The 14720-nt window shown below is 36.8% G+C and overlaps 1 non-coding gene across 1 annotated transcript; it reads right to left on the bottom strand.

The window, feature by feature from the left end:
- Positions 1-936: 936 nt before the first annotated feature.
- Positions 937-1041, bottom strand: LOC125339169. Its single transcript, XR_007208457.1, has one exon. It is a non-coding gene; the product is annotated as a U6 spliceosomal RNA (small nuclear RNA).
- Between the last annotated feature and the right edge of the window lie 13679 nt (positions 1042-14720).

Below are 14720 nucleotides of genomic sequence, written 5' to 3'. Positions count from 1 at the left end.
CTGGCCAGATCTGACCTCCCTATTACAGTGTTATCTCTGGCTGCTTTTACACTGTGGATCAATAGTTGTAATAGAGGCTTTGTGTCATCGAAGAATGAAGTCTAAGTTATTGATGGTTTGTGAAAATGTTTTCTTCTTTTTTTGTTGTGCCAATACTGGGAATAAGGACCTCATGCTCTTGCTCAGCTTTCTTGTTCACAGCTGATGCTCTACTGTATGATCCGTATTTCCAACTTTCTCTGCTTATTTGGAGATAAGAGTTTTTTTGGACCTTTCTATCCCAGCTGGGTTCTGATTGCATGCCAGATCTAAGCTCCTGAGTAACTAGGAGTATAGACATGAGCTACTAGCACCTGGAACTGTTTTAAAGTAGCAGCGCCTAGGAGTGGACTCCTGAGCTCTGTGATGGGGAAGAATCTGATGGTAGGATTCCGTGCTTCTCTGCCTTCCAGTGCTGACTCCTCTGTGAAGCCTTGAGAGATAGGCAGGTGTGCTGATGGGCTTCCAGCCAGCAGAACATGACAAAGATCGGGTGATGTCACTGCCATGGCTCTATCAGCAGATATGATGTAAGTACCCTTGTAGTCTCACATCTATAACCAGCACTTTTCCATGTGGATCTTCCAGTACTCCAGTATGTCTTTGTGTCTTTTTCAATGCTGTTACCTATATTTGTATGAGATGTTTCTTGATTTTTTTTTAAATTTTATCAATCTATACCACTATTTCTTTGCAAATAATGATATTTTAATTGCTATACTTTTATAGTAAGAGTTTAAATTGGGCACTCTAATTATTCAAAATTTATACATATTCAAATTTGCTGTATATATTATACATGCATGGCTGTCTCTATATATCTACCTCTATGTATCTATGCCCCTATCATCAATTCACCTCTCTGTCTATCTATCTATCTATCTATCTATCTATCTATCAAACATAGGAAATTTCATTAATTTTCATTCTATTCTTGCTCAGGGGTCATGATAATCTTCTCTATATTGTTTGAATTCTAGTGTATGTGATAGCTCTGTACACCTTTTGAAATCATGCCATTTATTTACTATTAATCTTCTGTGACTTTTGTTTGGAATTGTATTAAATCTATAGATAATTTTAAGCAAAGCAGATAAATTAAAGTAGAGTATTTCCAATATAATAATAAATACAATATGTTCTCCCAACTAGTTTATTGTTTTCAGAATAAAATATGAATATTTTATTAAATATTAAATATTTTGTTAAATATTAAATTAAATTAAATTAAATATTAAATATTTTATTAAATATTTTATGCTGAGTATGAATCTTATTTTCACTATTTCTAATAGTATTCTACTAAAATAACATTGTTTCTTTCGTAAAGTATTTAATTTTTTATGGAAAGTGTACAAAAATATATTTGTATGTGTTCACTTAAAGCCCTGTGACAATTTTTGTGTTATTTTGTGTTTTAGTGAACTTGACTATACATACTTAATCTTCCATGAGTCTTTCTTCCCTCTCTTCTGCCCTAGAGAGACCCCAGGCCCAATGGCTAAGTATACTGGCTCAATATCACTGTACACTTGGAAGGTAACTTCTCCTACTTTCCTTAGTTGAGCAAGTAAAATAGAATGGCTTTATGTGAATTCTAAAACATGACAAGACAAAAAGACAGTTTTTAAGACTTGAATATATTCTTAACATGTATCAGAGCTCCTTCTTTATGGTGGTGACAGAAGGAATGGAAAAGGAGCAATGAGCTAATCATTCTGTGTTTATCTGTGGAAACAAAGTACAGGAGTAAGCAAGTACTCTACACAGCCAATAGCCCTTGCTGATATCCCATGTTTACTAATTTGCAATATTTCACTTATTCCTTCCCTTTAGATTATATTAGCCTTCATGTCATCTATTTTACTGTTTGCACTGGGGCTTGAACTCAGCATCTTGTACTCTTGCTTAGTTTTTCTTCTCAAAGTTGACATTTTACTAGAGTCACTACTACACTTTGGACTTTTTGCTGGTTAATGTAGGTAAGGGTCTCAGATTTGTCTTCCTGGATTAGCTTTGAACCTTGATCCTCAGAACTCAGCCTTCTGACTAACTAGATAAATGTAAGCTACCAGCATCTACTTTATGGCATTATTAAGATATTTGATTCCTCTTTTTACCCAAGGCCAATTCAAAACAATTTCCTACAAATCCTTCTCCTAATGAATAAATGAATATGTTGACTATTGGGTAGTACTCGACTCTGGTTGCCTACCACAATCATCTAGGAAATGCACTGCTCATTTTATCAGAGAATCCTATTAAGAGAAGGGTAATATGGGAAAAAAATGAAAATCTTCACTGTCTCCATTAAACTAATGAGGAGAGACCTAATATTAAATGAATGCCCACATAATGGACCTAACATACATGGCTGCATAGTCATTGTACAAAATGAGCTTTATACATCTAGTTTTCAGGTATCTCTTTCCCCAAATCTCTGGTGTTGGTAGAAAAAATTGTTGAGATGTGAAGGAATCTCATTGTTTGCAGGACCTGAAATTATTTGAGTGCTTACTGGATCCTCCTGTTTCATAATGATTTTTATATACATTTGTAGTAAAATCCAGGTTATATTCTGAGCTAACCAATGTTTGGGGCTTAGTGACAAATACTAGAGTTATTGCTGTGGTTCTGAATAGGACAGTCCAAAATGTATTTCTCTCTCACAAGCTTACCCAGACATAGTCTCAGAACAGAAGTCACTATTACCTCCCCAGCCTCCTATGCACCTCAGATACTTTAAGGATTGGTGATTTTCTTTCTTCTATACAGTGCAAAGCTTTTCCTGAAATTCTCTTTTCTGTTAAATGGAAGTTTACTCTGTCAGACAAGGCATGAAGTTGTTTTCAAGCCTCTTCTTAGGAATCTCATCAAAAACCAGGAAAATGTAATCACTCAAGAAGAAGCTAAGCATTATTGGGATGCCCAGGCATACTTTCTTTCCAAAGCATCTCTTGAGAGGTTATCTGGGAGACATTACCTGCTAACACTCTTTGTTTTCAATGAAGTTCTATCTCTGGCCTTCCTATACTTTGTCATCACTTTTTGCAGAGTGGAGTGAACCCTCTCTCAGCTTTTGTTCAGCTCTCTGGGCCTCCTCATCTTCTTCAACATTGGCTGCAATCCCTGCTGCCCATAATATGTCCTCCATGAAGGGAATATTTAGGCTTCAGCCATTAGACCTTTTGAGTTTTGTATTTGGCATGGCTCTTCCACACATATACATGGTGAATAAATGTGTGTAATTTTTCCATTCCCAGTTTATTTCAGAAAACCTTCAGAGGGCAGAAGGATAGCTTCTTTTTGCCCTGTATGATATATGTTGGAATGGGGATGATAGGGGTAAAAAGGAGAGTTAGTGCCAGAGCTAAGAAGGAAGCTTTGTTGGAAGAAATAGAATAAACTCACTGTGGAATTAAGATGGGTACTTGATGGGTAGAAAGCACTGAGTATTAAAATTCCCAACCTCAAGGAACAATGAAAGAAAAGTGCTCTTGACCTTCAGGCTCTAGAAAACCTACCCAGACACCGGATAAGTAGCCTTTTCCTGAATCTAACATCATATCTGGTAATTATAGAAAACCCAAGTCTCTACTTTTTGTTTTTGATATTGCCTCTGAAAAACAGAAACTGAGCTGCCTTTACTTTGAGTTTACTGTTTTCTATTTTATGTTCATCTGCTTGCTTTCAATAGTGCTGAGGAGTGAATTCAGGGCTGGGCTTTATCTTTGCTAGACAAGTGAGCAAGCACTTGAGCAATGCCTCCAATTCTTGATATTTAGTTGTTCAGGATGTATCTCAAAGTTTTTGCCTGGGCTTACTTTTTACTGAAATCTTCCTATCTCTGTGTCCCAAATAGCTGAGATTAGTGGTATGGACTAACACCATACCTGGCTCTTTCCCCTATTTTTTTTCTGAGACTGGAAATCAAATTTGGTAACAGACACTTTCACTCACCAGCTGGTACTTTACAACCGTGCCATGCCTTCAATCCCCTACATTTTTATGCTAAAAATATTTTGAATACTCTTAGTTTGAATGTTTCTCTATTCTGCTATTATTTTAATATTTTCTCTGTGCCAGTTCTTTCTGTTTAGCACTTTAAAATATAAGAAAATTAATTTTTAATCTTCCTATCTAAAGTTACATTTTTATTTCAATCTTATCAGATAATAAAGTAAGACAAAAAGAAAACATGCTATTTGTCCAATATTACACAGAAGACAATAAACTAAGTGAAGATTTAATTCCTGCTGTAGCTGATTCTGAAGTCAAAAGAAAGCCAAATACTCTTTTTCCATGAAAAACAAGAAAATCACTTCCTTAAAATGCAAATGAAGTCTTGAGAGCATATGAGCCTTTTAGCACTGAAAGAAAAATTCTTAGGTTAATGAAGTAAAATGTAATTATGTCAAAAGACAAGCATGTACATAGACAAAAAGATATGATAAACTGTGAAATGGGGTAATAAATAAAGAGGTTTTGATTCTAGTGACGCTTCCTTCTATTTGCTGTCAAGTTTTGAAGCTTAAGTGACCAAACATCACAATGTGAAAATAAAATAAAGACAATTGACTTCTAACAATAATAAGAACAACACAAGACATAAGGTTGCTTCATCAGACACACTAGAAGAAGAAATTGGTGACATCCATCACAGATGAGAGAACAAAACTAACCCTTACAGGGCTACCACACCTAATTAGCAAAGTGAGGAACTTGAGTACAAGGCTGTGAATGCCCTTTATGATAGTAATACATAAAAGCTTATTGTACTTTCTCCTCTTTCTTTGACAACTTTACTTTTAACTCTATGTTTGAAGATTTCTGACATGCCCTTGGTCTTTCGGGCTGCATCAAAGCTCTAGAAACTGACAACAAACTATGATTTGCCCAGCTTGGGTAGCCATGAGGGTTGTGTGAGTCATTTGGCTCTCAGCCTACCTCTCCCTCATCAGGCAGACAGCTTCATTTCAAATCCTCCATCCAGAACTGCGACTCTAAAATAGACAAAACACATACATTTGGCTGAGGAAGAGTTATTATTATACTAATTAAAAATGTTTAATTTGTATTCCATTCATAGTTAATCTCTAGATAGAGGAGACAGATGGGTTATCACCATCTTTTATATGAAAAACAAACAAACACAACAACAAGAAATTCACAGTGGGGCTGGGGATATGGCCTAGTGGCAAGAGTGCTTGTCTCGTGTACATGAAGCTTTGGGTTCAATTCCCCAGCACCACATATACAGAAAATGGCCAGAGGTGGCGCTGTGGCTCAAGTGGAAGAGTGCTAGCCTTGAGCAAGAAGGGACAGTACTCAGGCCCTGAGTCCAAGCCCCAGGACTGGCAAAAAAAAAAGGAAGGAAGGAAGGAAGGAAGGAAGGAAGAAAGAAAGAAAGAAAGAAAGAAAGAAAGAAAGAAAGAAAGAAAGAAAGAAAGAAAGAAAGAAAGAAAGAAAGAAAGAAAGAAAGAAAGAAAGACAATTAAAAAAAAAAAGAAAGAAATTCAGTGAAAACCAATTCCTATGTAGGGCTCGGCCAAGACAGCACTTCTACTTCCATGATTAAAGACTGTCAGACAAAGTTAGAATATCCTTCGCTAGCTCATCTTTCTGATGATTTTGAGACTTCCATGGGGAAGAAAATGTACTGTATACACACACACACACAGAGACACACACACACACACACATATATATTCCAGTTGTGCCAGTTGAGCCCAGATTCTGTCCATTAACTTGCAGGTACTGGGGCTTGAATTTAGGCTTGTGCACTGTCCTTTATCTTTTTCACTCAAGGCTAGCACTCTACCTCTTGAGTCTCACCTTTAATTTCAGTTTTTTGATGGTTAATTTGAGATAAGAGTTTGACAGATTTTTTTTCCTGTCTAGACTGGTTCAATTTGCTATCCTCAAATCTCAGACTCCTAACTAGATTGGATTATAAGCAGAGCCACTGGCACCTAGCTTGAAAAGATGAAACTTTTCCCCCAATATGGAACACAAAAGTGCTGTCATCTCTAACTCATATTGATCAAGAGTTCCAGCACTAGTGACACCATTGTAGGCATCATAAAATGTCAATTAATTGACACTCATTCAAAGTGTCCTTTTCTTCCTGCACAAAACAAAACATTCAATTTTAATCAGACTTTTAACAATAATGCTTTTTTTTTAAACAATAATGCTTTTTTTAAGGTGGGATTGCTTTTCCATCATTAATTAATGCATCCTCTAAGGACATACATCTTCAGGCCCCATGTCCTTCTCTTTATACCTGTCTGTTATAGTCTGAGGAAAATGAAGCTGCAGACGTGTGCCTCCACAGCTCAAACAGTGCCTCAAAGTATGGGATCAGATTAACTCATGTCAACTAAGGTTTGCTACAAATGTCACAGATATTGTTAAATACACACATTTATTTAAAATCTATTTTAAATGGAGACTGTCAATAGATTAAGTTGAATTCCACTGAGATGTGAACAATTACTTGCTTAATCAACTCCATTGGCTGAACTCTTGTTTCCTAGACTAGGTAAACAATAACCAAATCTACTTTATTATTTTTCTGTCTTTATGTTCTACAATATTGTAATGAACAGTTTCTGCAAAAGTCTGACTAAACATATATTATGTTTCTTCACCATTCAGCAATAGATCTAAGAAATTACATTGAAATTATCTAAAGATATGTAATAATTTTAAAAATTAATATTTTTTAAAAAATATTAGGCTAAAAAGGGTGATCATAGAGGGTTGTTATGACTAAAGTAATGGAGATATTCTAACTTTTCTTACAAATATATGATGCTCTGACAAATTTATTCATAATTGATAATCTATGAAGATTCATTTCACTAATTTCTATTGTTCATCAGGAACCTTGTCTATCATCATTGGTGAGATATTTCAAGGTTAGCAATTCCCAAAACCCACAAGGTGTTAAAATCATGGATGCTTTTAAGCTTTATCTTATTTGTTTATTTGTACAACAGATGTTCTGGCTCCTCCCAGCTCCAATAAATCACAATGTACATTGGGGAAAGATGCAAAGATGTACTTCTAATGATTGTCCCAGGTGGTTCTGATGTGGCATGTTTCATCTGTGAAAGTCTCAGGTGTAGGGAACAAAGACATAAGGAGTCTTCATTTTCATCAGTGTAACATGAATGCATCATTTTGCCCATTTGATACACTGAGTGTAAGTCATTATCCTAAGAATGAAAAAGTAGTCTGAGTAAAACTCGTTCTTGTCTCTGATTTTAAGTATCTTTGAGAATTAAAAATTTCAGCTACTTTTCACATGACTGAACAAGAGCAAAAGAGGAACAATGTCTCATAACACAAAGATTTATATGTGATTCAGATGCTGGTGTATAAATAAATTTTTATTGGAACATAACCTTACCTGTTGATTTATATATTGCCACTGATTGTTTTGTACCACAATAAATAAGTTGAATATTTGCCATATGGGAAGTATAAAGCCTAAAATGTTTAATATGAAAATTTACTGAAAAGATTGCCTCCCTCTCTTTCCCTGTTCCAAACAAAAATTTCCAAGCACAGTTTATACCAAGGTTATTTGTGAGAAACAGGAAAGAAAATCATCGAAAATGCACCCTGAAATGTGTCTTTTTGTCCTAGGATCTGACAATTTAAAAAAAAAATCTCCTTTCCATGTACATGCCTGGAAAAAACAATATGAGTATAGCTTGGGACTATGCTACAATGGTATATTATTAGAACCAACTAATATCTACTAAACCGGAGATTCTGACATTGATAACTAATCAGTATCCATTTTAACAAGACATCCAGATGAATCCCACAAACAGTCACAGTGTTTAGAGCTCACAGCTTGGGAATCACTGTGCTGAGGAACACTGAGAAACAAATGTAAAAGTAGTTCTCACCATGTAGATAAAAATCCTCATGCTACCACTGGGCAGGTTTACTGTTGTGGTAACTGCTTGATACTGAAAGAATAAAGACAATCTCTCCAAACCAGGAAATAAAGAAAATAGGACACTATTCTATTCTGTGGGGTAAAGACACATATTTATGAATTTTACAATGACATGAGATTCCTGATAGAGATCAAATACTGAGAGAAACTGAACAAGTTTCTGACATCTGACATTAAAAAGCCAATTTATGCAATGTGCACTCTGCTCATTGTATATGCAAAAGAACAGATGCCATTAACCTCACAGCCACTCTGCAACTGCTCCTATCACCTTCTCAAGAAACTGAAATACTTCACTGTGAAGATTTGCACTTCTTCAAAGCATATTCCTGACAAGGTTTCCTACTTTGCTTCCTGCAATGAGGTCCTGAAAACATCTCAGACTTAAAGATGGCTGGTAAACGCATCACGATTAAGAGGTTCCCCAATGCCATATGGTAATGCACAGGCACTGACAGACCATGATCTTTCCTTGAGTCTCTTGACTATGTTTTGGCATCTTATAAAAGAACAAATCACAAATGTATTTGTTAGTGGCAGTGGCAACCCTAGAAACAATAATGGAGAAATATCTCTCATTCATTGAGTCTAGATTGTCCTTAGCTTACAGTGATACATTTAGTAATCTTTTGTTTTTATGGTGATGTGAAAATTGGTTCATATAACTTTTCTAATTTTTCACTTTTAGTATGTACTCAATTCATTATATGTGATAAACAACTCTTAGTTATAAAATAGATTTTATGTGTGATGGTTTTTCAATGGTAGGCCAATGTAAGTGTTCTGGTCCTACATAGATTATACTATGGTATTTGTTATGTTAGGTTTTTTAAGGCATTTTCAATTTAGGATATTCCATTTATCAGAATGTACTTCACTGTAAGTTAAAGAGCCATCTGTTCTTCCTGAAACTTGCACTGTTTCATAAATGTTTCATAGCATATTAGAATTTATATTAAGAGAAATTCAATAAGGTCAGTATTAATGTCTTCTTAAAGATTTCAAGAAAGTCTCGATTGGTTTGTAGCTCCCAGATGAAAGAGAAAACTAGAGTATCAATTCAGCAGAAATGTTAAAAGCATTGGAATAAAGAAACTCTTACAATAATAAGAGACAATAATTATCAAAATCTTTCCACTCTTCAGTCTCCCTAGCAGAACGCAGCACACATGCCCTTATCCTCATCTCTACCTGATCTTGTACTGAAGCTTTGTGAGCACCTAGCAACACCCTATTGTTCAAGATATCCATAGGCTCCCAATCCCAGTGGCATTACCAGAAACTCACACAGCCATAAGTAGCAAGAGCCCCTAGTATGTGTCCTGTGGGGAGAGGCTACATGTAGGAAGAAGTGAAAAGTCACCACGAGTCTTCCTGAATTCCTGGGAGGGCTACACATTGGCAAAGCCTTCCTATTCAGTTGAGAAACATGGAGCCACAGGGTATGATGTGGGTCAGCCTTTTATCAATTATTAATTTCAAAGAAGAAGGTACTCCCACAATGTCCTTTTGCACTATAATTTAATAATTTAAGGAGACTGCAATTGAAGTTTGTGATAGAATTTATTCTAATGTCACAAGGATCAAATGCCTCAGTGTGACATTTGTGGGTAGAAAGAAGACATCAAGGCTGAGCCTTAGCAAGGCTCAGCAGGATAGTTATCATGGCCAAGTGCCTGTGGCTCACGCCTGTGATCCTGTGATCTAATGATCTCAGTTTGGCCCCCAAAAAAGTAAGAAGTTCATGGCTTTTTTTTCCCTTCTCTTTTTCATCAGTTGTGGGGCTTGAATTTGGGGCATAGGCACTGTTGCTGGAGGCTAGCACTCTACCACTTTGAGCCACAGTTCCACTTCTGGTTTTCTGGTGGTTAATTGGAGATCTGAGTCTCACAGACTTTCCAGCCTAGGCTGGCTTCAAACTGTGATCCCCAGATCTCAGCCTGCTGAGTAGGTAGAATTACAGGCATGAGCCACAGATACTCAGCACTTTTCTTTTTTAACCATTGATTTCCGTTACACTGACAGTCAAACCAGAGAGATGCTGCCTTTCTGGAAGAAAAATTACAGTTAGTATTTTGTTTATGCTTTAGATTTGGCAAGAGAGCACATGATTTTCTTTAATAACCAAATTTCCTTTTCCTAACCCTTAATCTCTTTGTATTGATATGTCTGTCACACAGGCACTCATACTCAGTGATAAACATCAATTATGCATAACTACAAAGAGAATGCTCACTGGCAAATCAATTCTAACACTTCTTTGGTAGGGAACTGCTTTGGGCTACATGCATATTATCAGAAAGAACCTGCTCTGTAGTAGTACATAAATCATCACAATGAATGTATGCAATCTAGCCAAGAAATATTAGCACCTATACTTTTCTAGAGGAAAACCAAGTATTACCATCAAAACTTTTCAGTAAACACAAAGTGAAATCAAGTTGTTCAGCTATGTCAAGGCAAGATTTGAAGTATGCTGAGTGAAGCCTGCGTCCCTTCTGTCCCCAGGATTTTTTTTTTAAATTAACAAACGAACAAATACCTCTTCTGCTACAGCTCTTGAAATTGTTGTTAAAATAAAAATGATTTTTATCTGCTCCTTCCTTCTCTTTCATTGAAGACAATCAGAGAACATGACTTTTCCAGAGAATTCTCTATCTCTCACAGTCATTTAGAAAATCTAAAATACATTCTTGGGAAAATGATAGACCCAAATTAAGCATAGAAAACAACAACAAAAAAAAATAAAACAACAACTCTTGTCTCAGGCCTCATTATTTCTGCCCCACAATCCCCTTTGGAAATAACTATCCCATTAAAGAAACAATGTTTAGAATAATTACTTAAATAAATACAATAAAATTTTGTTGCTGCTATAACCTTAGGAAAATATCATGGTAAAGCTTCCCTAGACGGGATTATTTGGTGGCAGATCACCAATCCAGAACATGACATTTCCTACGATTTTAACTTTAAAATGAAGCTATGATTTTTGTTATTCTGCATTAATCTATTAAGTTTAATTTCTTCAGGTTGTAAAACCTCTTCCACTTAGAGATGAAACAATATAAAATGGTCATTGATTCTGAAGAGAATTGGACGAATTCATCTGATTCCCACAAATTTTTTACAAATGAAAGGTAATCTCCATGAACAATGCAGACATCAGTCTGAATTATGACTCTTGAAAGGCTATGAGCTAGGCCTTAGCGCCATCTTCCTGGAAACCATTGCTCCACGAGAGCCAAGTGGAGGTGGAAGCGAATGGGTAGGGTGAGTTGCTAAAGAAGAAAGATGAGGCAGAGGTCCAAGTAAGCAAGCTGGTTCACATATCGAGGCCTGAGGAACAGAAGTAAGGAATACCACAGGCCCGGAGTTGGACTGCAAGCCGCTGTCTGCGATTTCCCTGTGTATCTAGAACTTACATCAGCCAAGATCTCTGAACCAGACACCCACGTTGCTCAAAATTGAGCATCCCCTGAGGGTCCTGTGCCCTGGACCTGCGACATTCTAAACTAGTTCTGTTTATAGTTGTGGCTGAATGTGAAGTGTGCACAATAAACCATCTCTTTTGCTGTTGAAAAAAAAAAAAAAAGAATGATCTCATGCATATTTAGATCCTACATATTCATGAGTTGTTTTGGTAAGAAAGCGTATTAGGTATACTAGTTTTCAGCTAACATAACAGCTCTAAACCGTGGTTTACTAGATTTTGTGATGTCAGTTAAAATATTAATCTTGAAGATGTCTTTGGTAATGCAGGGACTTTATTTGGATTGGAATGTAGATTTTCTTGCTATTTTGCAAAGAAATCGATGAGAAATAGCACTGCTTTCCCAATAGAAGGATATATGCAATACAAATGAGTTAAGCATTTTACAATATTTTATTATGTAAATAAACGATACCACTATATATATGTATACATGTGTGTTATATGTATATATTTCAGTATTTAGTTTTTTTTTTTTTTAATTTAAGGTCAGATATCTTCAGTACTGAAAGTTCATTTCTTTTTTGGTATTGGGACTAGGGCTTGAACTCAGGGCCCAGAAATTGTCCCTTAGCTTTCCTTGCTCAAATAGGCGGTGCGCTGAACCACAGTTCCTCTTCTGGACTTTTGGTGTTTAATTGGAGGTAAGAATAGATGGGATTTTCCCACCCTAGATGTTTGTACATCTCAGATCTCACCCTTCTGAGTTGTTATCACAGGCCTGGGCAACCAGTGCCAGGTTTCATTAGTGAAACTTTTAAATCTTTTAAAACTTCTTCATATTTATTGCCACAGACCCAACCAGTTTTACAAAATTACACAAGTTACATTCATAGTATTTTTTAAAAATAAAAACCAATTTCAATTTTTAAAAATCTTTTTGTAAAGTTGATGTACAAAGTAATTATAGTTACATACTCAGGTAATGAGTATAGTTCCTTTTGAACAGTGTCATCCCTTCCCTCATTCTTGCCCAATTTTCTTCTCCCAGCTTCCCTTTCACAATTTTCATCTTTGTGTCCAGTGGGTTTCTAGTGGTTCACTCTTTGTCCCACTCTTTCTTTCTTTTCTTTCTCTTCTTTCCTTCCTTCCTTCCTCCCTTGCTTTCCCTCTTTCTTCCTTCCTTCTTTCCTTCCTTCCTTCCTTCCTTCCTTCCTTCCTTCCTTCCTTCCTTTCTTCCTTCCTTCCTTCCTTCCTTCCTTCCTTCCTTCCTTCCTTCCTTCCTTCCTTCCTTCCTTCCTTCCTTCCTTCCTTCCTTCCTTCCTTCCTTCCTTCCTTTCTTTCTTTCTTTCCTTTCTTTTGTCAGTCCCGGGGCTTGGACTCAGGGCCTGAGCACTGTCCCTGGCTTGCTTCCTGGTGGTTTTTTTTTTATTGTTTGTTTGTTTTTTGATCAAGGTTAGCACTTTACCACTTGAGCCACGGTGTCACTTCTAGCTTTTTCTGTATATGTGGTGTTGGGGAATCCAACCCAGGGCTTCATGCATGCAAGGCAAGCACTCTACTGCTAAGCTATATTCCCAGGCCTGTCCCACCATTTCTGTGCTTCCCTTTCCCCTCCCCCCATCACTTTATTTTTCTTTACTATGTAGTTTTAATACCAATTGTTTATCATTATTATTAATCATTAAGTGGTTGTACAAATTAGTTGCCATCTAACAAAGCAGTTTATAAATACCATGTATCTTAATCAATATCACCTTTTCAACATTCTCGCCCATTCTGCCCCTATCTACTCCTTCCCTCACTATTCTTAATTTTACGGAATATACATTAGGTAGTTTCTGCATATTCCCCCTCTTCTCCTCCTCATTCGCCTACCCCACTTCACCATTCATCTCACCCCATTGCTTTGGAGTACCCAGTTTCTGGTCTTTTATTTTCCCGAACTTTGATTTTGGCTTTCTAAAGAATTACACTATTTGAGCTCTCCCTTGAATCTACAGCATTTCGGTTAATAAATTTGTGTACACTTGCATACCACCCAACATGCTTACTTATGAGTTTATAGGCTAAATCTAGCTTCCAATATATTAGAAAACATAGATCTTTATCATTTTACTTCTTCTTTCTCAATGTCACATTTTGTTTCTTTTGTTCATATTTCCATTATAAGAAGAAGGAAGAGAAAGAGAAGGAGAAGAATGAGGGGGAGGAGGAAGAAGAGCACGAGTAAGAGGAAGTGGAGAGGGAGAGGAGGTGGAGGAGGAGGAGGAAGAGGAAAGAAGGAAGGAAAGAAAAAGAAGCCAGACACTAGTGGCTCACATCTGTAAACTTAAGATACTCAGGAGGCTGAGATTTGAATATTACAGTTCAAGGCTAGCCTGGGAAGGAAAGTCTGTGAGACTCTTATCTCTACTTAACCACCAGAAAAACACAGGGAAGTGGAGCTGTTGCTCAAGTGGTAGAGCACTAATTTTGAGCAAAAAAGCACAAGGACAGTACCCAGGCCCTGAGTTCAATCCTAAGACTGGCAGGCATGTGCGCACACGCACGTACACCCACACTCCCCCTCACACATACCCCAGAAGGCAACCACTGACCACCGACTACAATAAAATAATACTCCTAAGGGTACCATTTAAAACTGCTAAGAACTGGTCACAAATGTTCTTCCTCCATCACCCTTTGCCACTGTTCTCATCCCTACCTCTAGTCACCATCTGCTAGGCACCTCTCTCATTACTCTCCCCTCACTGCGATTTTTTGTTTGTTTGTGTGTTTTTTTCCTAGTGCTGGCATGTTATTCCTCTGGGTGTTTCCACAGTTGATATTACTCTGTTTTTAAGTATGAAGCAAATATCAGCTTCCTTTATAAATCATCATAATCCCATAAGGATGAACAGAGAATTTCTCATGGATTATAATTCCTGACCATCCATTTAATATGTAGTTAGCACTACTCATCCCCTGAAGAGTAACCATCAATTCTGATTTAGTTTTACAAGTATAGCAGATGGTTCTGTACCTGGTATGAAGTAAGTGCTCTTTGAGTGTGAAAACAGATTTACACCAAGGTAGAGTAAGGCTGTGATGTTTAGACAGGTCACAGACAAAGGATTCTGTTGTGATTATTTGTTGGTATTCTATAAGCCACATCCGGATGTGAAGCTATTTAATGATACTTCCATTGGCATGCCCAAGAGTTTCATAGTAGATAGGTCAAGTTTAGTAAAGGATATTACAATGCATGCAGGGGCCACTGTATACTGC

The sequence above is a fragment of the Perognathus longimembris genome, chromosome 20 (assembly GCF_023159225.1).
Source record: "Perognathus longimembris pacificus isolate PPM17 chromosome 20, ASM2315922v1, whole genome shotgun sequence".
Lineage (NCBI taxonomy): Eukaryota > Metazoa > Chordata > Mammalia > Rodentia > Heteromyidae > Perognathus > Perognathus longimembris.
Note: the sequence above shows the minus strand (reverse complement) of the source record. Positions and strands in the feature narration are given on the sequence as shown.